This window comes from Propithecus coquereli, unplaced genomic scaffold (genome assembly GCF_000956105.1).
Source record: "Propithecus coquereli isolate 6110/MARCELLA unplaced genomic scaffold, Pcoq_1.0 Scaffold220, whole genome shotgun sequence".
Lineage (NCBI taxonomy): Eukaryota > Metazoa > Chordata > Mammalia > Primates > Indriidae > Propithecus > Propithecus coquereli.
In genome coordinates, this window is record NW_012147190.1 from 3,071,044 (window position 1) to 3,090,797 (window position 19,754).

General features: G+C 36.0%; 1 protein-coding gene across 1 annotated transcript in view; it reads right to left on the reverse strand.

Annotated features, from left to right (window-relative positions):
• The window catches only part of GABRB2 (gamma-aminobutyric acid (GABA) A receptor, beta 2), a 349,441-nt gene that overhangs the window by 200,054 nt on the left and 129,633 nt on the right, over positions 1 to 19,754 (reverse strand). The window lies entirely within an intron of this gene.

Genomic DNA, 19,754 nt, shown 5'->3' on the forward strand with positions numbered 1-19,754 from the left:
AAACCACAAATTTGCATTAGAAGTACAAATTAAGCCATGACAATTATTGCTTATCTAATCAGCAAAAAATTAAAGAAATTATAATATCCAGTACAACAGATTCTGCAGGGAAATAGATCCTCTTGCACATGCTGCCGGTAGGACTGAAAATTGGTTTAAACTTTCTGGAGGGCAAGTAATCAAAACCATTAATCAAAAGCCACTGAATGTGCAAATCTTTGCTCATAAAATTCCACTTTAAGATATTAATGTGAAGACAAGATGATGCAAAACTATATGCAAGGATTTTAACTTTATTTATAATTGGGCAAAAAAATGGAAATATTCTATATAATTGAGAGATGGATAAATACCTAATATATAAGGCTATTTAAATGAATTTTGATCTGGTCACATGATGCAATAAAAAAAATCACTGAGAAGAGTGAGGACATGGGAAAGTTTTCTTGATAAGAGAAAAAAAGATACTAGAAAGCAATGATTTCACATTTAATTAAAAGGCATATTTAACATATAGTTGAGTGATTAAAATATACTAAAATAAGCAGTAGGAGCATAGTTGATTTTTATTTTCTTATATTTTCTGTAGTTTTGATGTTTCTATAATGAATACGTATTGTTTTTCTCTCTGAAAAATGTTACTAAGAGAATTTTCCTTGTATAAGTTTCTACCAAGACTACACATCACCACTAATTTATTCTATTTGCAGTAGCATGTGTTCTCTGTATGTGATATACATAACATGTGATAATGTACGAGATACTTATATTCCATGAGTTGGAATGTTGGTCAGCATAACTGTCTCAAATACAGGCAATTCAATACACTGTATGTGCCATTAAAATGTTGGTGGAAATATCACCATTTAAATATAGGTTCTCAAAGTCAAAAAGATGATTAAATGATACCTACACAAATATCTTTCTGATGATTGAATTCCATCTGTAAGATCTCTATAATTATTGTTCTAATAAATCTCTTCGGTGATTTGGAACTCAGTCTCTCTGAAAGGAACCTATTCCATCTTTGAAAAGCTATGATTACCAGAAAGTTTTCTCTATATTTAACAGTTTCAATTTTTAATTGAAAATCTTTTATTCATGTACTTGCAGTGTACAAATAAATAACTGCATAATTTTGTGTCTGGAGAGTGTCTTTTTTCTTTAGTGATTAATGAGAGTTTTTGATATTTTTTGTCATCAAAGCTATCAATCATTTAAATTTTTTTCTCAAACCCTTTTTGTGTCAGCAAAACCCTTCTTTGTCCTGAGATAAGATAAATATCTCACTACAGGCATTCCTCCTTTCATTATGTTTCACTTTATTGCACTTTGCAGATATGGCATTTTTTAACAAATTGAAGGTCGTTGCAACCTTATGCCTACCAAGACTGTCAGCACCCATTTTTCCAAAGTGTGCACTCACTTCATGTCTCTGTGTTACGTGTTGGTAATTCTCACAACACTTCAGTTTTTCCATTATTATTATATTTGTTACAGTGATCTGTGATCAGTGGTCTTTGATGTTACTATTGTAGTTGCTTCGAGGCACTATGAATCACACTCACATGAGACAGCAAGTTCAGTGAATAAATCTTGCATGTGTTCTGACTGCGCCACCGACTGAACATTTCCCCATCTCTCTCCCTCTCCCTGTCCTTGGGACACAATATTGAAATTAGGCCATTTAATAACTCTACAATGGCCTCTATGTATTCAAGTGAAAAGAAGACTCTCAGGTCTCTCACTTTAAATCGAAAGCTAGAAATGATTAAGCTTAGTGAGGAAGGCACGTCAAGAGTTGAAATAGGTTGAAAGCTAGGCCTCTTGAACCAGCCAGATAGCCAAGCTGTGAATGCAAAGGAAAAGTTCTTGAAGGAAATTAGCTGTGTTACTGCAGTGAACACAGGAATGATAAGAAAGTGAAACAACCTAATAGCTGATAAAGAGAAAGTTTTAATGATCTAAATACAACAGCCACAAGATTCCCTTGAGCCAAAGCCTAGTCAGATAAAAGCCCCAACTCTCTTCAATTCTATGAAGGCTGAGAGTAGTGAGGAAGCTGCAGAAGAAAATTTTGCAGCTAGTGAGGTTGGTTAATGAGGTTTAAGGAAAGAATCCATCTCCGTAACATAAAAGTGTAATATGAAGCAGCAAGTGCTGATGGAGAAGCTGCAGCAAATTACAGAGAAGATCTAGTTAAGACCACTGATGAAGGGAGCTTCACTAAACAACAGAGTTTTGTTGTAGACAAAACAATCTTACATTGGAAGAAGATGCCTTCTGGGCCTTCCACAGCTTGAGAAGAGAAGTCAAGACCTCGCTTCAAAGCTTCAAAGCACAGGCTGATTCTCTTGTTAGAGGCTAATGCATCCGTTAACTTTAAGTTGAAGACAATGCTCATTTATCATTCCCAAAACACTAGGGCCCTTAAGAATTATGCTAAATCTACTCTGCCCATGTTTTATAAATGGAACAACAAAGCCTAGATTACAGCACATCTGTTTATAGCATGGTTTACTAAATATTTTAAGCCCACTGTTGAGACCTACTGCTCAGACAAAAAAAGTTATCTTAAAAATGTTACTGCTCATTGACAACGTACCCGGTCACCCAAGAGTTCTGATGGAGAGATGTGCAAGGAGATTATTGTTGTTTTCATGCCTGCTAACAAAACATCCATTCTGCAGCCCATGGTTCAAGAATTAATTTGGATTTCAAGTCTTCTTTGTTAAGAAATACATTTTGTAACGCTATAGCTTCCACATATAGTGATATCTCTGATGGATCTGGGCAAAGTACACTGAAAAACTTCTGGAAAGGATTTACAATTCTAGATGTCTCTAAGAACATTTGTGACTCGGGGAAGGAGGTTAATGTAGCAACATCAACAGGAATTTGGAAGAAGTTGATTGTAACTCTCATGGATGACTTTGAGGAGTTCAAGACTTCAGTAAAGGAAGTCAGTGCAGATGTAGCAGAAACAGTAAAAGAACTAGGATTAGAAGTGGAGCCTGAAGATGTGATTGAATTGCTACAGTCACATGATAAAACTGGAATGGATGACGACGAGCAAAGAAAGTAGCTTCATGAGACAGAATCTACTCCTGGAAAAGATGCTGTGAGCATTGCTAAAATGACAACAAAGGGTTTAGAATATTACATAAACTTAGTTGATAAAGTAGGGGTAAAATTTGAGAAGATAGACTTCAATTTTGAAAGAAATTCTACCGTGGGTAAAATTTTATCAAACAGCATAGCATTGTACAGAGAAATTTTCCTGAAGAGTCAATTGGTGTCATAAGTTTCATTGTTCTTATTTTAAGAAACTGTCACAGTCACTCAACCTTTAGCAACTACCACCCTGATCAGTCAGCAGCATTCAATATAGAGGCAAAATCTTCCACTAGCAAAAAGATTATGACTTGCTGAAGGCTCAGATGACCATTAGCATTTTTAGCAATAAAGTACTTTTTAAACTACAATATGTGCATTTTTTAGACATAATGCTATTGCACACTTAATGCACTGTAGTATCATGTAAACATAATTTTTATTTGCAATGGAAAATCACAAAATGTGTGTGACTCACTTTATTGTGATATTTGCTTTATTGCAGTGGTCTGGAAACAAACCTACAATATCTCTGAGGTATGTCCACATACCTCAGATACCTTTTTATCTGTTTTATGGTTTCAAAATTTATAGTTAATTCTTAAATATGTCATGGATTGATATTGAAATATTTATGCACTGAGGGCAGAGCCTACAGTTTTCATGAGAACAATGGGGTACCATCTTTCTCCTGGCAAATTGTCAATTTGTTTCCAAATGTGCTGAGTGATGGTAAGGATGTCAACAAACCGAGATTCTCATAATTGCACGCACACAGGTGCAGCAGTCAAGAACAGAGGTGCTAGAATCACGCAGTGCTGGACTCAGGTCCTGATTATGCCTCTTGCTGTGTGACCTTGAGACGACATATAAAGAGGAGTCCCTGATATATAAAAGGTCTTTTTGAACTCTGGGAAATTACTTATGCAGAATTCTATGAAAGTAGAATCTTGAGAACCTCACTAGAACACAATAGGAATAACTTTCTTCTGACTCATGGAAATCGTTTAGTTTCCTCAGAAGCTCTTAATTGCTTAGATAGATTGGAGTTTAGAACTGTGCAGTGGAAGGTGCCGCATGTGAGTCAGAGCAACCAAAAACTGAAATTGAGAGAGTCCCTTACAATTGAAGACCAACTAAAACAAAAACATCTAGAAAATAAAATCTATTTGACTAAAAATCTCCTCCAGAAACACATCTGTAATGCAGGGTTGCTTAAAAACACAAGAGGAAAAGGGAAAAAAAAAAAAAATCACTTGCAACCCAAATGGTCACACATTTAGTAACAAGTTCAGTTGACTAGATAAAGAATTAAAGCAGAATGAAATGAATCATAATAAAAAGAAACTAGGGCTCATTTAAAAAAAAAAAAAAGAATTTCAAAGAAACAGAAAGGCTCACAAAAAAGACCATAAATGCTTAGGATGAAAATTATACACAATTTACAACATAAGTCACTAAAATATTATTATAGCATATTGGCCAAAAGGCAAGGATGAAAAATCCCACCTGATTCCTGGCTGAAAAAAGAAAATGGGTAACAGATGATATCAGGAGGGAAAATGCATGTGACACTGTTTTCATATGAACAAGTTCATTTCATCCAAGCTGGAAGATGGGAACAGGGTTTGAAAGAATGAATGAAGGGATGGTCAACCAAGTTAAAGAATAGTCGCATTGTGACTATTTTCCACAATTTCCCATCTTGGTCTCTGTCTTTTCTCTGTCTCCCTAAAGAAAAAGGCGGGGGGGGGGGTGCAAAATGGCTTCATAATTCAGTAAAATGTTACTGGGAATTAAAATCTGACAATTAATTGTTTAACAAATGTCTGGATGAGCTCGCTCCACTGTTATAACAAGAGAAGAAAGAGGAGACTGATGGATGTAATAACAGCCCCCATTTATATGGAGGGCTCAAGGGAGTGATGATTAGCTGTTCATATTTTCTGCCATGGTCCAAACAGGAAGCTTTGGTCATAAATTCTAACACTAACATGAAGGATAAGGAGGATTTTGGTTAAATAGAAAGATGACTTGGCTGATAATGAGGGCTGTAAAATAATGAAATGGCTCTCCAGGGTAGACAGTAGATTTTCCTTTCTGGAGATGATGTGTAAAGAACAGGCTCGTCTGTCAGGGTGATGCGGGCAGGGCCTACGCCCAGCACAAGTGTGGTCTCAGTGGTGGTCCGTATTTTCTGGTTCACTAAAAGCAGCCTCTGTCTTTAATTCCCAGCAATTGAAGCAAATGCTAAATCCTTTGCAGCCTCAGCACACCTTTGTAATTTGGCTTGTAATGGATTTTAGCTTAATAAAACAGATGATAACTTTAGGGCTTGCTAAATGTAATTCCATAACTAAAGAGTTGTAATACGGACTATAAACATTAAAATATTTCAACGCGTGCCTAATGACAACAAGAGCTAGGTAAAGATATATTTCTGCCAGGTAATTATTGATAAAATGGTTTAGGAGTATTCTCAGAGCACTGGGATGCAACATTACATGTTGGTTATAATTTTCATGCTCAGTGTTCCCATTAGTTAAGGCATTTGCAGTGGTGTAACACTACAATGTTGCTAATGAGTAATTATTTCTAGAGCAATTATTTTTAAGTGATTAAGATGCATTGTACCACTGTGACATAACTAATGTTGGATTTGCTTTCTCAATAGCCTCCTTGTCTCCCTCCTGAGTCCAAAGCATACTGACTTTGTCTTTTCCTGGGAGGAAAAAAGATAGACTAATACTTACCAAATGCATGCACTCCCTGAGAGAAATACAATGCAATAAGCTAACGGCTGCCACATCTTTTTGCTTTGTTTGTTTGTTCTTTTAGTTGTAACTTTGTCTCTACATTTGAGGTTTGCAACATGATTTTATGGGATGCATTCAAACAGTAAAATGATTATGAGTGATGAAATTAGCATATCTATCAACCATCTCAGATAGTTACTTTGTATGTGTATGTGACAAGAGAAACTAAAATCTACTTATTTAACAAAAATTCCTAATTCAATTTTATTAACTATAGCTCAAATGTTGTACATTAGCTCTTTAGATTTTGTCAGCCTACATATTTGCTACCTTGTATCCTTTGTTCTACATTTCCTCATTTCTCCTCCTCCCCACCCCCTCCCAGATAACCTCTGTTTATTTTCTACCATTAGGAAGTTCAAGTGGGTATAGGATTTTGAGTTGGATAACCTGTAAGTTTAAGACCTAAAATTTGCAAGTTTATCATAACTTGGTCAATGAATTTCAGAAAGTATTAAGCTGCTGAATTGTAATACGCTTGAATGACAATAAAAGAATTAACTGGCACCTATTCTGCATGGTGCTTGTGAAGCCCTGCAGAAGGCATTTTACAAAATTATTAAGATGTGGTGTTTGACCTTAAGAACCTTAAAAGCAAAGTCTAGATACAAGATAAACTGATCTAAGAAGATATTAGCTTTATAACCTTGAATACTTTATTTAACGTCTTTGAGCATCAATGATAATAGGATGACAATAATAAATGCATCTAGTTCTGAGTGTGGATGTAAACACCGAAACAATGTATAAAAACCATTTAGCATGGAATAAGAATTCCTACAAACTTCAGGTATACATGCAAAATAAGCATTTATTTTTTTTGTCTGTTTATTATTAGTAAGCATCACATGTTAATTACCAATAGTTTGTATCATAAGACCTGCAGTAAGGAACGTGATGGTAAGACGAAGTAGTCATTGTGGAGAAAATGAGTGTAGCACATGACCAGAGCCAGGACATTTTAGCAAAATGGATAGAGAAACTCGAACGGTAAGCAAATTCATTGGGATTTAAACCTGGTGAAAGATGGATGAAGGCAAATATGGATGAAGGCTGACCTTGAGTTCTAGGCTTACTAATTTATATTTTATCCACTGAAAAATGCAGAGCATGGTTATAACATAATAAAGAATAAAAAATTCTAAAATTACAAGGTATTAAGTCTAATCAAGGAGTCCAAAACTCAAGATGCCTAGAGGATCAGGTTTATGGCCTCTGTAGTATGAACAGTAGGCTCAACACAATACAATAGGGAATGGTGGGGACTCAGGTGAACTGGAAAAAATATACTCTATCTAAACAAGGCACCACTTCCCAGCTTTAGATTATTAATACCATGTGGGAAAGAAGGCCCAGTGCTCCTGATCTTTAGATTTTTAAGAAAGTAATTAGGAAATACAAATTTTAAAATGAAATGTTCTAAATTTAAAAATACTGTATTTGTCAAATAAAATACTTCTATGAATCGAATCTGTCCTGAGGGCTGATGTTAAGCAGCCCTTGATATAATCTGTAATTTATAAATGTGGTAAACAAGCTTCTGAGAAACTAAGTGATTCACCCTGACACCGAGAAGCAGTTAGAGGTTACCAACACTAGCTCTAGCCAAGACCCAAGCGAAACTCACTGGAGGCTGAGGCTCTATTCCATTCAGTATGGATCAGTGTGAGCACTGCCCGAGCTAGGATATCTGTGAGGTTCCAGTGCAACTTTCACTTTACTAATATAATACAGGGCCTTGAATTTTAGATCATTTGTCATTGCAGCCTCAAAGTGAAAAAATGTAGCAGATGAACACAGGACCAAAAAAAAAAAAAAATGTGTTAGTCCTCTTTTCTTGGAATCAGTTCAGTAGAGAGGAAAGAACAAGTCCTGGGGAGCTATTTGCTCATTTAGACTTGGACACAAACACCAGTGTTTACATTCCCTAGTCATGTAACTGGAGGAGGTCAGTTTGCTTGTCTCTGAAATGGAATTAATGATGCCTAGCAAGCATAAAGAATTGCTGTGAGGATATCATGGAACTGAATAGCTTGATGACATACTGCCACTACCAGCTAAATGACAAGATTATAAAACGTGGCTAAAAAACATTGATTTAAGAAAGCCTGGAAAGGAAAATTTGATTTAAGGATCAGGAAAGGATGTTCTGATATGAGCATTTATGTTCAAGTTTGCTGGGAAGCATAATTTAAAACCCAACCATGAAAACGGCCGATTAAATTACTAATAAAGTACTCTTTCATTCGAATAATATAGGTAGGTGAAAAATTCAGACCGTGTTACAGCAGAAATAAGTAAGAATAGGTTACACATGGTATTGTTAACATAAATTGTTTTATAATGCATTACAGGGTAGAACAGTTGTGAGTTTAAGTCAATTTTCACAGTTAAAGGAAATGAGTTGAGTTACTACAAATATTCAAGAAAATTGATGAGTTGGGGAAATAAGAAAGATTTGTAACAGGAGAGTTCTCCTGTGTTTATAGTTGCATTTCCAAAAAACACAGAATTAGCATTTTTGAAAAGAGGTGGGATAATATTTGGAATCATTCTTAGCTTTAAATCTGGACCTGGCATTTCCATCCCTGTGACACTGGGGATATTATTAATTCATCTAACTCTCAGTTTCCTTTTCTGTAAAATGTAGATAAAAATGCCTATTTTATATCAGCGTCTGTGAGAAATCACACAAGAAGATGTTTAGAGGCACCTACAACAATCACTTTCAAATCCTGAGTGTTCGATATATATTAAATGCTCTTACCATAATTGTTATAATCTATTTTAACACTTTGAGCGAGATCAAGAATATGGTACAGTATTTTTCAAAGAAAGAAAAGAAGCAATAGAGTAATAAAAGTATTATTGCAATAAAATATTGTAATTAATACTTGGGGCACATATATGCACAGATGGTATGATGACTTTTTATAACAAAAATATAAAATTTATGACAGGTCTGTAATAGCAAATTCATATTTATGCCTCTTTTTACATAATTAGCAGGAATGCTCTGTCAAACAGTAGTCTGCATAATAACAGGTAACACATTAAATACACCTTTTGTATTTGTCCTCACGATTAATAAACTATCCTACAAAAAACTAAGCAGATAAAGCTCTTAACAATAGAGAGTAGTTTCTAGATTTCCCCTGTATAGTCTTTGTATTTCTTTCTCTAATATTTTTTTTAAAGAAAAAAATGCAAAACACAATGAGAGATATTTAATGTAACAGTTCCATCTTCAGATTGATGTGAAAATACATATCTAAGATTAGTAATTTCCTAAGGTGGTTGTTTAATCAATTTTCTCAATTCTGGGTAACATGATTTTATGTTTAAAGCATAATTAGTATCACATTTAATTTAAGCAGATATTGAACTGGTACCATTTATAAGGCTGGTATTCATTAATTATGAAATGTTCAATAAAACTTGGAGAGTATATTATGTCTTAAGAATTAAGCCATGTGCAACAAGTTATATGAAGGATAGTTATATACAGAATGGTATGTTGCAGAGGTCAAACTACTGGACCACAGGCTTTATCCAAGAGCTTATTTCAATTGGTAAGCACATTTCTTTAAAAATGTGAGCCTGAATGCCTTTCAGAAGGACATGGCTTCTCCATTTTCTCTGAGTCCCCATCCTTTTTTTCATACCTTTCCAGACTCTCTTCACTTTGCTGCTGATGTCTGTCATGAGGCAGATCAAGTATCTTGTGGGCAGGAGTCACAAACTCAGTCCCCACTGGGGTTGTTAGATTACAAAGTAGTTAGAATTATGCTTATTATTTTTACTAATCGTCCTCTTCCCATCAATTCCTGATTATTTACCAATTAAACATTTCTTCAACTTTATTAAAATTGTTCCCAAAATACATTATTAATTTATTTATAGATTTTTTTTCTATTTGAAGAGCCTTGCAGGATGATTCTCTATTGACATTCGAATATTGAAAAAAATTCTTTATAAAACAATTATTTATCTTCCATATGCTTTTATGGAAGTATCATTCATGTATTTGTCAATCCTTTACAAAAAAAGGTTAAAGTTCATAGAAAAAGTTATAGATTTCTTTAAAACATATGCCAAATCTCTATTCAAATGCTTGATATTTATTATGATAAAAATATTACTGAACTATCTTAACTACCTTTTCCTATATATTTAAATTATAGTACGATATTTTAAAGAAGAGCCCCATGGAAGAATTTCTAAATATTAAGGAAGCACACTGTGGATTTAAGCAAAAAGTGCACCCAAATTTCCCTCTGACACAAACCTCAGGGCTAACTTCAGGTAACAAACTGAGAAAATTTTAATATTATAATGTAAAAATACTTACATCTATTATTTTATCGATGACACAGTGTAACTAACACTTCAGAAAATTTTTAGTGCAGTAAGAAATGCTATTTGTAGTCAAGACCCTAAGAACTCAAAAATTCTAAATTGTTTTTTGAGTCATAACAAGGATGAGTAAATGCAAATTTCATCACGTAACTCCTCTGATTAAAATTCTCAATGGCTTCTCTTACCCTAAAGATAAAGTCCAAGTTTATAAAAATTAAAACCAAAAGTTTTTCCCTCTCTAACGCATCTCATTCCTTACAGTTCCCCACCTCATAGCCCATGCTCTAGCCATTCTAACATTTTTTAATTTACCTTCCTTCATTACTCTCATTCATCATACATGATGTTTCCTTTACCTAAAATGCCCTTCCCTTTGTTCTTTCCCACACTCTCTGTCATCTGAGTAACTCTGTCTTCTCCTAGGTCTCAGTGTATTGTCACTCCATCTCCCTGTCTCCATACACACAAGCTGATTACTTAAAAAATATTTTTTATAATTCTTCATCTGATAGGAACTAGGTGTCCGAGGTAGCTGTGTATCCTGGAGGCAGATAAGATATTATAACTATGTCACAAATGAGGCAACAGTGGCCCAATGAAATCAGATGACTTTGCACGAAGGAACTAGAAATCAGGTTATAGCCCATTAAATTCAGAGCAGTGCAAAATTCTCTTCGTATTGCCTCTCCGGTTTGATCAACAAGCATATCATTCCCTAAGTGGATTGGAAGTCAGTTTACCATCATTATTATAGTCTGGTGTTACAGACAGGTCTATGTATCGACAACCTAAAATGTTCACACACTTTAACCTGGTAATAACTGCTTCCGTTATTATTATAGAATTTTCCTCTCCTTTTAAAAATAGCACTTTTTCCTTATGAAAATTACACAAATTTTGGAAAATCTAGTAAATATAAAAAATGAAAAAATGGAAAATCAATAGGAAAGATAGCACTAAAGTAGTAAAAAGTTGAAACCCACCTAAATAAATATTCTAAAGTACAGAGTTTACAAAATACAGCATTACACACAAATATGATAGATTATGTAGCCTTAATAATACTGCAGAAAAATAAAGGTATATTCATGTAATATTCATGTAATATTATTATGTGACTAAAGCAAAGTAAAAAATGGACATTTAACATAATTATAATTTTCTGTAAAATAATTCAAAGAATTCTGAAGGAAATCCTGCCCAACCTGTGAAAGATGAGGATCTCTGAAGGTATAATTATAGGTTATATTTTCTTTTAACATAAAATATCTTTGAATTCTTTACTTTCTAAATTTTCTATGATGAATATGCATTATTTAGGTAACCAGAAAACAAACTCTTACTGTTCTTAAAAGGAGGTGGGGAAGAGAAAGAGAGATAAAGAGAGAAAGAGAGAGAATAAATTCATAAACGATGGTGGGCAGAAGACAAAATAATTTTTCAGCCTCCAGTGCCTTATATTTTGATAAACACATAATTTAACAATAATGCCAACAATCATGCTGCCAACTCTGTAAGCCCATATAGCCTATAGATATGGCAGACATGGAACAATGATGTACTAAATTGAATAAATATATGAGCAAAATTTCTTGCCTACGGAATATGTGGCTTGAGTTTAAACTTATGGATTTTCTTTCCTGTAACATAGAAGTTACAGCTAAGGAAGCAAATCATTCACACATTATGCATCTTCAATTATAAAGATTAATTCTTGGTTAATTATAAGTCATGTCTTCATAGAAAGATGAAAGTGAAAAGGGCAAGACAGAGCAATTGTTGTAATTCCAGAAATGAAAGAGACATGGATCCAGCATTGAGTTCTATCACGGCCAACTGCATGACTTTAGACACATTACTTAACCTTTCTGGGATTCACTTTCCTCTTGTGTAAAAATCCCCACCTCACGGAGTAAAAGCACATAACACAGCTATTAACAGTACTGTGTCTGGCACAGAATAACTGCTCAATAAATGTGAATTAAAACGGATGATAGAAAGAGCACATGAACAAATGGAAAAACTAAAGAAACAGGTAAGCAAATAAAATATCATGAGTAAAGGCATCCCTTTTGCTGGCCAGTGCCCTCATGGAAAGCATAATGGAAACTCAGCCATGCTATCCTCCATGGGGAGCTGTAACTAACAGCACGGGGGAGACACGGAGGTACGTGCCCATTCCTAGTGCTAATCAATCTGCCTGCGGCATGGGTAGGACATCACTGCCCTGGGCCCCCTGGGATTCCACAGATGGCAGCCACTCAGTGACCGCTACCTGGTTCAGATTGCAAAGAATTCCGAGCCACTGACACTTTGCCCCACCATTGCATTCCCTTTTCATTTCTTTCCTCCTTTTTTTTTTTGATCTAGGAATCCCCCTCTATCCTTGTGACATGCTTCCCCATCTGTTCATGCAAATAGTGCCATCCAGAGATGTCAAGTCTAGTGTCCCCAAATCTCTCTTGATTCAGTTGGTTGTCTTTACCACAGAGCAGTGGCATAACTAAATAAGGAAATGGAAGGCACATTTTGAAGCACAGAGTTGTCACAGCTCACGCAAGGAATACATTCATGTTCAGTACCTGGTTTGAAGTGAATACTATCTACATAAGTAGCCCTTACCCTGAAATTCTCCTGAACACCAAATTGTGTCTGCAATAGCCAACATCACCTGGGACAAGGAATTGTACCCTCCCCTCCACCTTTTCTCCCCCACCAAATCTTTATGGTCAGCAGCTACAGTAATGATCTATTGTAAATTTGGTTCTATGTATATTTTACATTTTGTTCTATCCATGCCCACAGAAACAGAAAACTTGCAAGGATGAAATAGCTTTTTTTAATTAAAGATGTTTGTCACTGAATAATGATTATTTGATTTTTCACAATTTTAAATTACTACAAAGAATGAAGTTGAGCTAAGCATCTCATTTATGATAGAAAAAACAGAAGCCCGAGTATCAAACTAAAAGAATAAAATCACAATAAAGGAAATTAGCTTAGGGATATAGCATCTTCCTTATCTAAAGTGTCTGAGATTTTTGCAATAAAATAAATATTAAAACTAAAATATATTCAGTGACATAGACTTAATTCAGCTCCATAGGTGATTCCAGAACTTGAGGTTTCCCAAATCAGAATGTCTCATAATTCATATTATTTAGAGCTCATCTCAGAATAAAAGCCTTCTTTTGCCTAGAAGTCCATTTTCATACCTGTGTTTATTTTCCCCTCTGTTCTTTCAATGCATATTTCTGCCCAGCCCTTGGCCACCCATGCAGCACACAAAGAATTTTCCTCATCCAGGTTATAACTCCACCTACTACCAGATAAGGACCAGGCATGAGGGATGTCTCATCCCATCATCAGAGGTGGTGCTTGACTGTTTACAGATTCAGGAACTTAACAAGGCCTCATGAATTAACCCTTAATCAATCATATTGGTGTAGTAGTTTGAGTGGGGGGCAGTGTTCTCATTATCACATCATGAGCCTCTTTACGATGGTATGAGACTGAACCTCATGTTCCTTGTATCTAACTTCCCAAAGAGAAAATTAACCCATGAGTCCAACCAAATGGGTTCAAATACTTAAGATGTGGGGAAAAAATACTATTCTGGGCAAATATGTTTTCTCCCCCACATGGTAGTCTCCCTTCACTCCTGCCACTGTCAGCCATTCCCCCATCACAGACAAACACAAGGGAACATATATGTTCCCCCTTGTGCGCGCACACACACACACACACACACACACACACACACAGACACTCACTCTGAAGTACGGCCAAGATATTCCAAATACCATAAAGACATAACCTATGCTAGGCAAAGAATATGATATTTCTGCTCTGCAATCAGTGAGGAGCTATATGCATTTTAGTCACATAATATTTGAGCAACAGGAATAAAAGAGAACATCCCCTTGAACTCAGCTGTAATGAATTTTCGGAGACCTGTGTCTGAAAGCCCTAGCTCTCATTAGAAAATGTTTTCTCATTGACTCATTCTATGGTAAGAGGCTAATACGGGGTCAACTAAATTCCACCTCGGTGCAGTTCTCCCTTCCTTGGCATCTCTGTATATCTTTTAAAATATTGTGCTGATTGCAAATGATAAAGTAGCATAAGAAAATATCATGCCAATGGAAATTTCTACACAGTCAACTCATATTTGCATTTAAGTCACAATTTGGGAAACTGAATTCACGACAATTGCTGATCCTATCTTTGTCTTCAAAATGAATTCTTATCATCTGTTGAAATCGACATCACCTGAAGCACAATCTCACTGCCAATGTAGTTTTCCTACCAACAAAGGGAAATGCCACACATTGTCTACTAAACAAGACAATCAGATTTTTTCACCTCATTCGAACATAATAATCTTCGATAATTTGTTTCCAAATGATATCAGTTTGATTTTATGCTTCTCTTTCTACTCCTCTTAATTTACCTCAGTGTGCAAATCCATTGTTAGACCCGATTCTGCATGAATTGCCTGCATGAGAGACAGTGATAAGTCAATTTGAAGAAAAATCCTACAGAACCCACAGATCTCATTTAACTGATGAATAGAGTCAGGGAGTTAGACTGATAAAACAGAAGCGCTGCGGAGAAATGGCAGTTACTCGTTCACTGATACACGTATTCCTTCAACAAATATTTTCTAATCGACCCTTGTGGGAGTGGCACTTTTCAAGATGCTAGGATACCACCACTGGGGAAAAAAACAGAGGTCCCTGCTCTCATTCAGCTTATATTCTAGCTGCCATAGGCCAGTAAGAATAGTATTACCAAACAAATAAGTCATGCATGTAGTTATGCAGAACAAAACAGGCAGTGATGTGAAAGAGAGGGAACAGAAAGTTCTGGGTAAAGTAGCACTACTTTATCTTCTTTCCTGTGAACACATGAGTTTGTTCTGCCCTTGGGACCATTGTAGTTCTGATTCTAACTGGAACACTCATTCCTCAGATCTCTGCCTGTCTGGCCTTCAGTAATAACGTCTTGACTCAAACATCACCTTTGAAGGCAGGATTCTATCCCTCTCCTCCAGTCACTTTTTATCAGATAACTTTGCTTAATTTTCTTCATAAAATTCATCACAGTTTTTTAAGCCTCATATTTATCACTCAATATCCCTTTAGCTAGTTCTTTATGTGTTTCTATCGCTACGTATAAACTTCTGGAGTTAGGGACTACATCTGGCTTATTTAATTCTGTACTCTCTGTCCCCCACCTGGAGCAAGAAGAGATGCTCTCTCAGTAGTTGACTGGATGGACTGATGCATAAATGAATTAAAGATTCAACAATTCATTTAACTACAATACCTGTTTCACTAAACATAAATGAGAGCTGCTAATATTTTTTCCGGTTTCCTTTTGGAACACTACAAAGACATTCCTAATATTTAGGTAGTCAAGATGGATACTTACATCTAGCTATTAGTCTTTTGAAAATTCTGAATATGTCCCTGCCCACTGTGTCACCTTCTAGTCCATGCTCAGCATCATTTCTCTGCATTAAACCCATGACAACACCATAAAGGACACAGGCTCTGGAGTCAAACAGACTTGGAATCTATCCTCAGCTTTGATGTGCATAATTGTGCCACTTGGAACACGTTACTGAATTTGTCTAAGCCTCAGTTCCCTTTTCTTTAAAAATTGAATGGTTTATCATTTACGTTTGACCACATTTGTAAAAGTTAAACGATATTATCATTTTCCATTTAGAGTTAGTTGACTTACAAAAAGACCCAAAGCCAGCAGAAGCAACTGCCATTTCTGACTCCAGAGTTTGATCCTTACTTACTTATCCTACCCTACCTACCTCTCTTCATCTCTCTGTTACATATTTTCTTCCCTTCCTAACTTCGAAGTTTTTGAGTCATGGAAATTGGATGTCTCATTTGTCTTTGTGTATCCCTAACACCTGGCACAAGGATTTACCACCACCATCCCCTCTTGCCACAAATCATCCCCTGTTTAACATGATGGAAAACAGCAGAAGGGGTCAAGGTTAGGCACATACAGTGATGCTAATAATAGCAACTCATCTTTATAAACAACGTATTATGTGCCAGGTACTTTACTAAATGCTTGACATCATTTCTTTTCATTTAATCTCCCCAATGATCCTATAAAATAGGTACTACTAAACCCTATTTTACTGATGACGGAACTGAAGCTCAGAAAGAGGGAGCCCAGCTACCTTGTGATAAAGGCCTTGAAACAAAGCAGTCAGAACCCCAACTCATGCTCTCAACACTCTGTAATACTGCTATTCCAATGGTTCTGTGATTTTTGGCCTCATTACACAATGATGTAAAATGCACAGATGCCTCCTAGTATTTTAATGCCAGAAGCATCTTTGGTCTTTATCCTTGTCTTTTCAGTAAGTTTCCCTTAGTTGTTAGCCTGTTACAGCTGCTAAAATATAAAGTCCTAATTATTTTCTCCATTATGGCTAGTGGGAACAATCCAACATGGAATTAGTATCTTCCTCTAAGGATTGATGGCCATTTAGCATTTTGTTGCCTTTTATTCTGTCCATAAGAGTGCAGATAATGAGCTACTTCTAAGAAGGAAAATAGCTTGAGCATTTCATAATATGGTGAATGCGATTTGAATCATTAACCTATTATATTTGCTTGGTTTCCACAGGGAAAGCTTGCTTTATTTGTCACCTCCAAAGTAAAGAGGTAGAGATGGGCTTGAAATCTTCCCCTACCATCTATTTAGCAAAGCCAGTAACTAAAACTTTCACCAAGAATCTTTTAACAAAATTTTCTTGGATGTAATTTCCATAGATTAGGTAATTTGTTATCTTTTCCCTTTCTTCCCCCCAATGGGGAATAAGGCTAAAACAAATATCTATTATTTGTTCCAGAAAATAAATATAGATTTTATTCAGTATACTTTAGGGTCTTCCCCAGTCGTCTGGTAGACAAAGGTTCTCTTCCAAGTTACCTGAAAGTTAGAGGTGTGGCTGTTGGCTCACGACCCTTTGCTCTTCCAGATGGAGTATTGACGCTAGAGTTAGAATCAAGAATGTCAAAGTAAGAATGATGTTTGTACAGCCTTGAAGTGATAGTGTATATGTTATTTGGATCATTTCTTCCTGAATTGCAAAGGAAGAAAAATTGAGTTTCTTCGATCCAGCAGAAAAACCTGTGAGCAAGGTAATTCTCAGGTGGCCTCTGTAGTCCCTGAGAGCCTTAGAAGCCGCGCTGAGAAGTCTCACTGCAGACAACACACCAAGGGGCCTCCTCCCTTCCAATAAGGTTTGGCATACTTGGCTAATTAAATTGAGTCTCAATCTAATCTTCCAGTGGTCATGTTTCCTTGGTGTGTAGCCCTCTTGAAATGTCACAATATGGCTATAAAATTGTGAAATAGAGCAGAATTTTAAAATTGTATACCTCAAATTACAACTGTGGTGCATGTAGCTTTTCTTTCAACGTGGGTGTTCAGAAAAGTGAAACAAAAATGACCTCCCATGTGTAAGTACTTGCATAAGAGAAACCCCTTTAAGAACAAGGGATGAAATTTAATTACGCCTGAGGAATATACTGTATATGCTGTATGGATGGGAAAAGCTCTGGGCTAGTCACCAAAAACAGTGCAGCGGTCCCTATTGTGGAGGCCTGTTTAAAACTGATGAGCCCTATTCATCCATTTACAAACATGACTAAGACAACTCTTTAGAGGGGAGATGAATGACTACTTAAAATAAAGTTCCTTTCAGAAGCCTTGGAAACTTAGGCTTTTCATTCTTCTCCATCCACCAACGTTTTCAGGAACTGCTTTCTCAAGAGTGTTTTGCATTCATCAACCTGGAAGAGACTGCATTCTCTGGAACTCGGGGGAAGTGACTGACTGAGGTCATAGGTTTTGATTTCAATCTGAACCCTGAATAGCAAGTTACATCCTCCCCAAAGGCTCAGTATCCTCCAATATAAAATGGAGATAACCACATCATGCTTCACAAAATTGTTTAATGTAAATGAGATAATTCAAGGCTTGATGTATAAAAAGTACTCAATCAATGTCACTACTACTATGACAACTATCTCAATTAAACAAGTGTTCACTTACATCTCCTCTGAATAGGTCTTTTTCTGATTAAAACTCGGTCATAAATGAACTTATTACAAAGACTACCTAGTCTAACTCTACATTTTGCCCATTTGCCAAGCAAGTTGCCAGCAAAAGCTGCCAACAAAATTCACTGATTTCGTGAAATCAGAGTGGTGGAAAAGTTCCTCCGAACGTGAATGGAGAAAACCTAATCTTTAAACTAATGCTAAGAGCAATCTACATAGTTTTGAGGTTCAATTTATGGAAGGTCCTTCTGTTGTTCTTTATTCTTAATGTAAGACACACAGGAAAACAATGTTGCTGCTATGGCTATGTGTATACACACACATTCATATACGTGAGTATATGTTACATACAGACGACATATATACCTGTATCTCTACCTATAAATGGAGACATACACATATATACACACACAACAGCAACAATTTTAAACATTTACTGGGAAATGCTTTGCACAAATCAAAACAGAATCAAACAAAATAAAATAAAGATCTGGCTTCTTTCCATATTCACATTATTCTTGTGACTCAGAGGGTTCGCTCCTAATGAAATCAGAAAAATGCAAGTCCTGCCTCTAAACACGCTATGTATACCAATGCTATAAATAGATATTTTCAAAAGCCTGTGAATAAAACATCCTCAATGAATTTCAATGTTTCTCTTCTTTGTAGACAAGGTCTACTTTAATGCCACTACTGTACTCCGTCTTCGGGCCTGCCAAGATCCTGTCCTTTCTTGGGAATGCAGCTGGTGTCTTCCCTTCTTCAAAATCCCCGGAGTCTCTGGCCATTCCTCTTTGCTGCAACAGTCCCCTCACACCTTTGGTTTCAGTGCTGCCACAGCCAACTTTCATTTGACAGAAATCAAAAGACGTGAGAACAACTAGAGACCCATCCAGCTGGAGGAAAGGGGCCCCACTGACTACTGGGACATGATGAGTCAGCAATATTTAAGGAGGGGGAAAAAAAAAGATGGGAAAACTTGCTTTTCTTCTTTAAATGTTTTTTATTTAAAATCCAGCAAAAGGTTGCAACTAAAAGAGCCCTGGATTATTTACTATGGTTGCAAAATACATCCTGTCTCTTCATTTCTAAAGTCTGAGGAATGAGGTATTTCTGATCCTACTATTGTTGATTTAGATTTGAATTATTTACTAATGTCAGTCGGACAATGATCACTCCAAGCAACCAAATAAGTCCACCAGCAGCAGCAACACAATACCAAATCCTGTATTGTTGGGATTAGGAGTTTGGGATCCTGCTCTGTGCTTTGTCATTCATTGTCTCTATGATGTCAGGTACAACTGACCTTGAAGATGTCAGCAATTGCTTCTAAATTCATTTATTTTCAATTTAAATA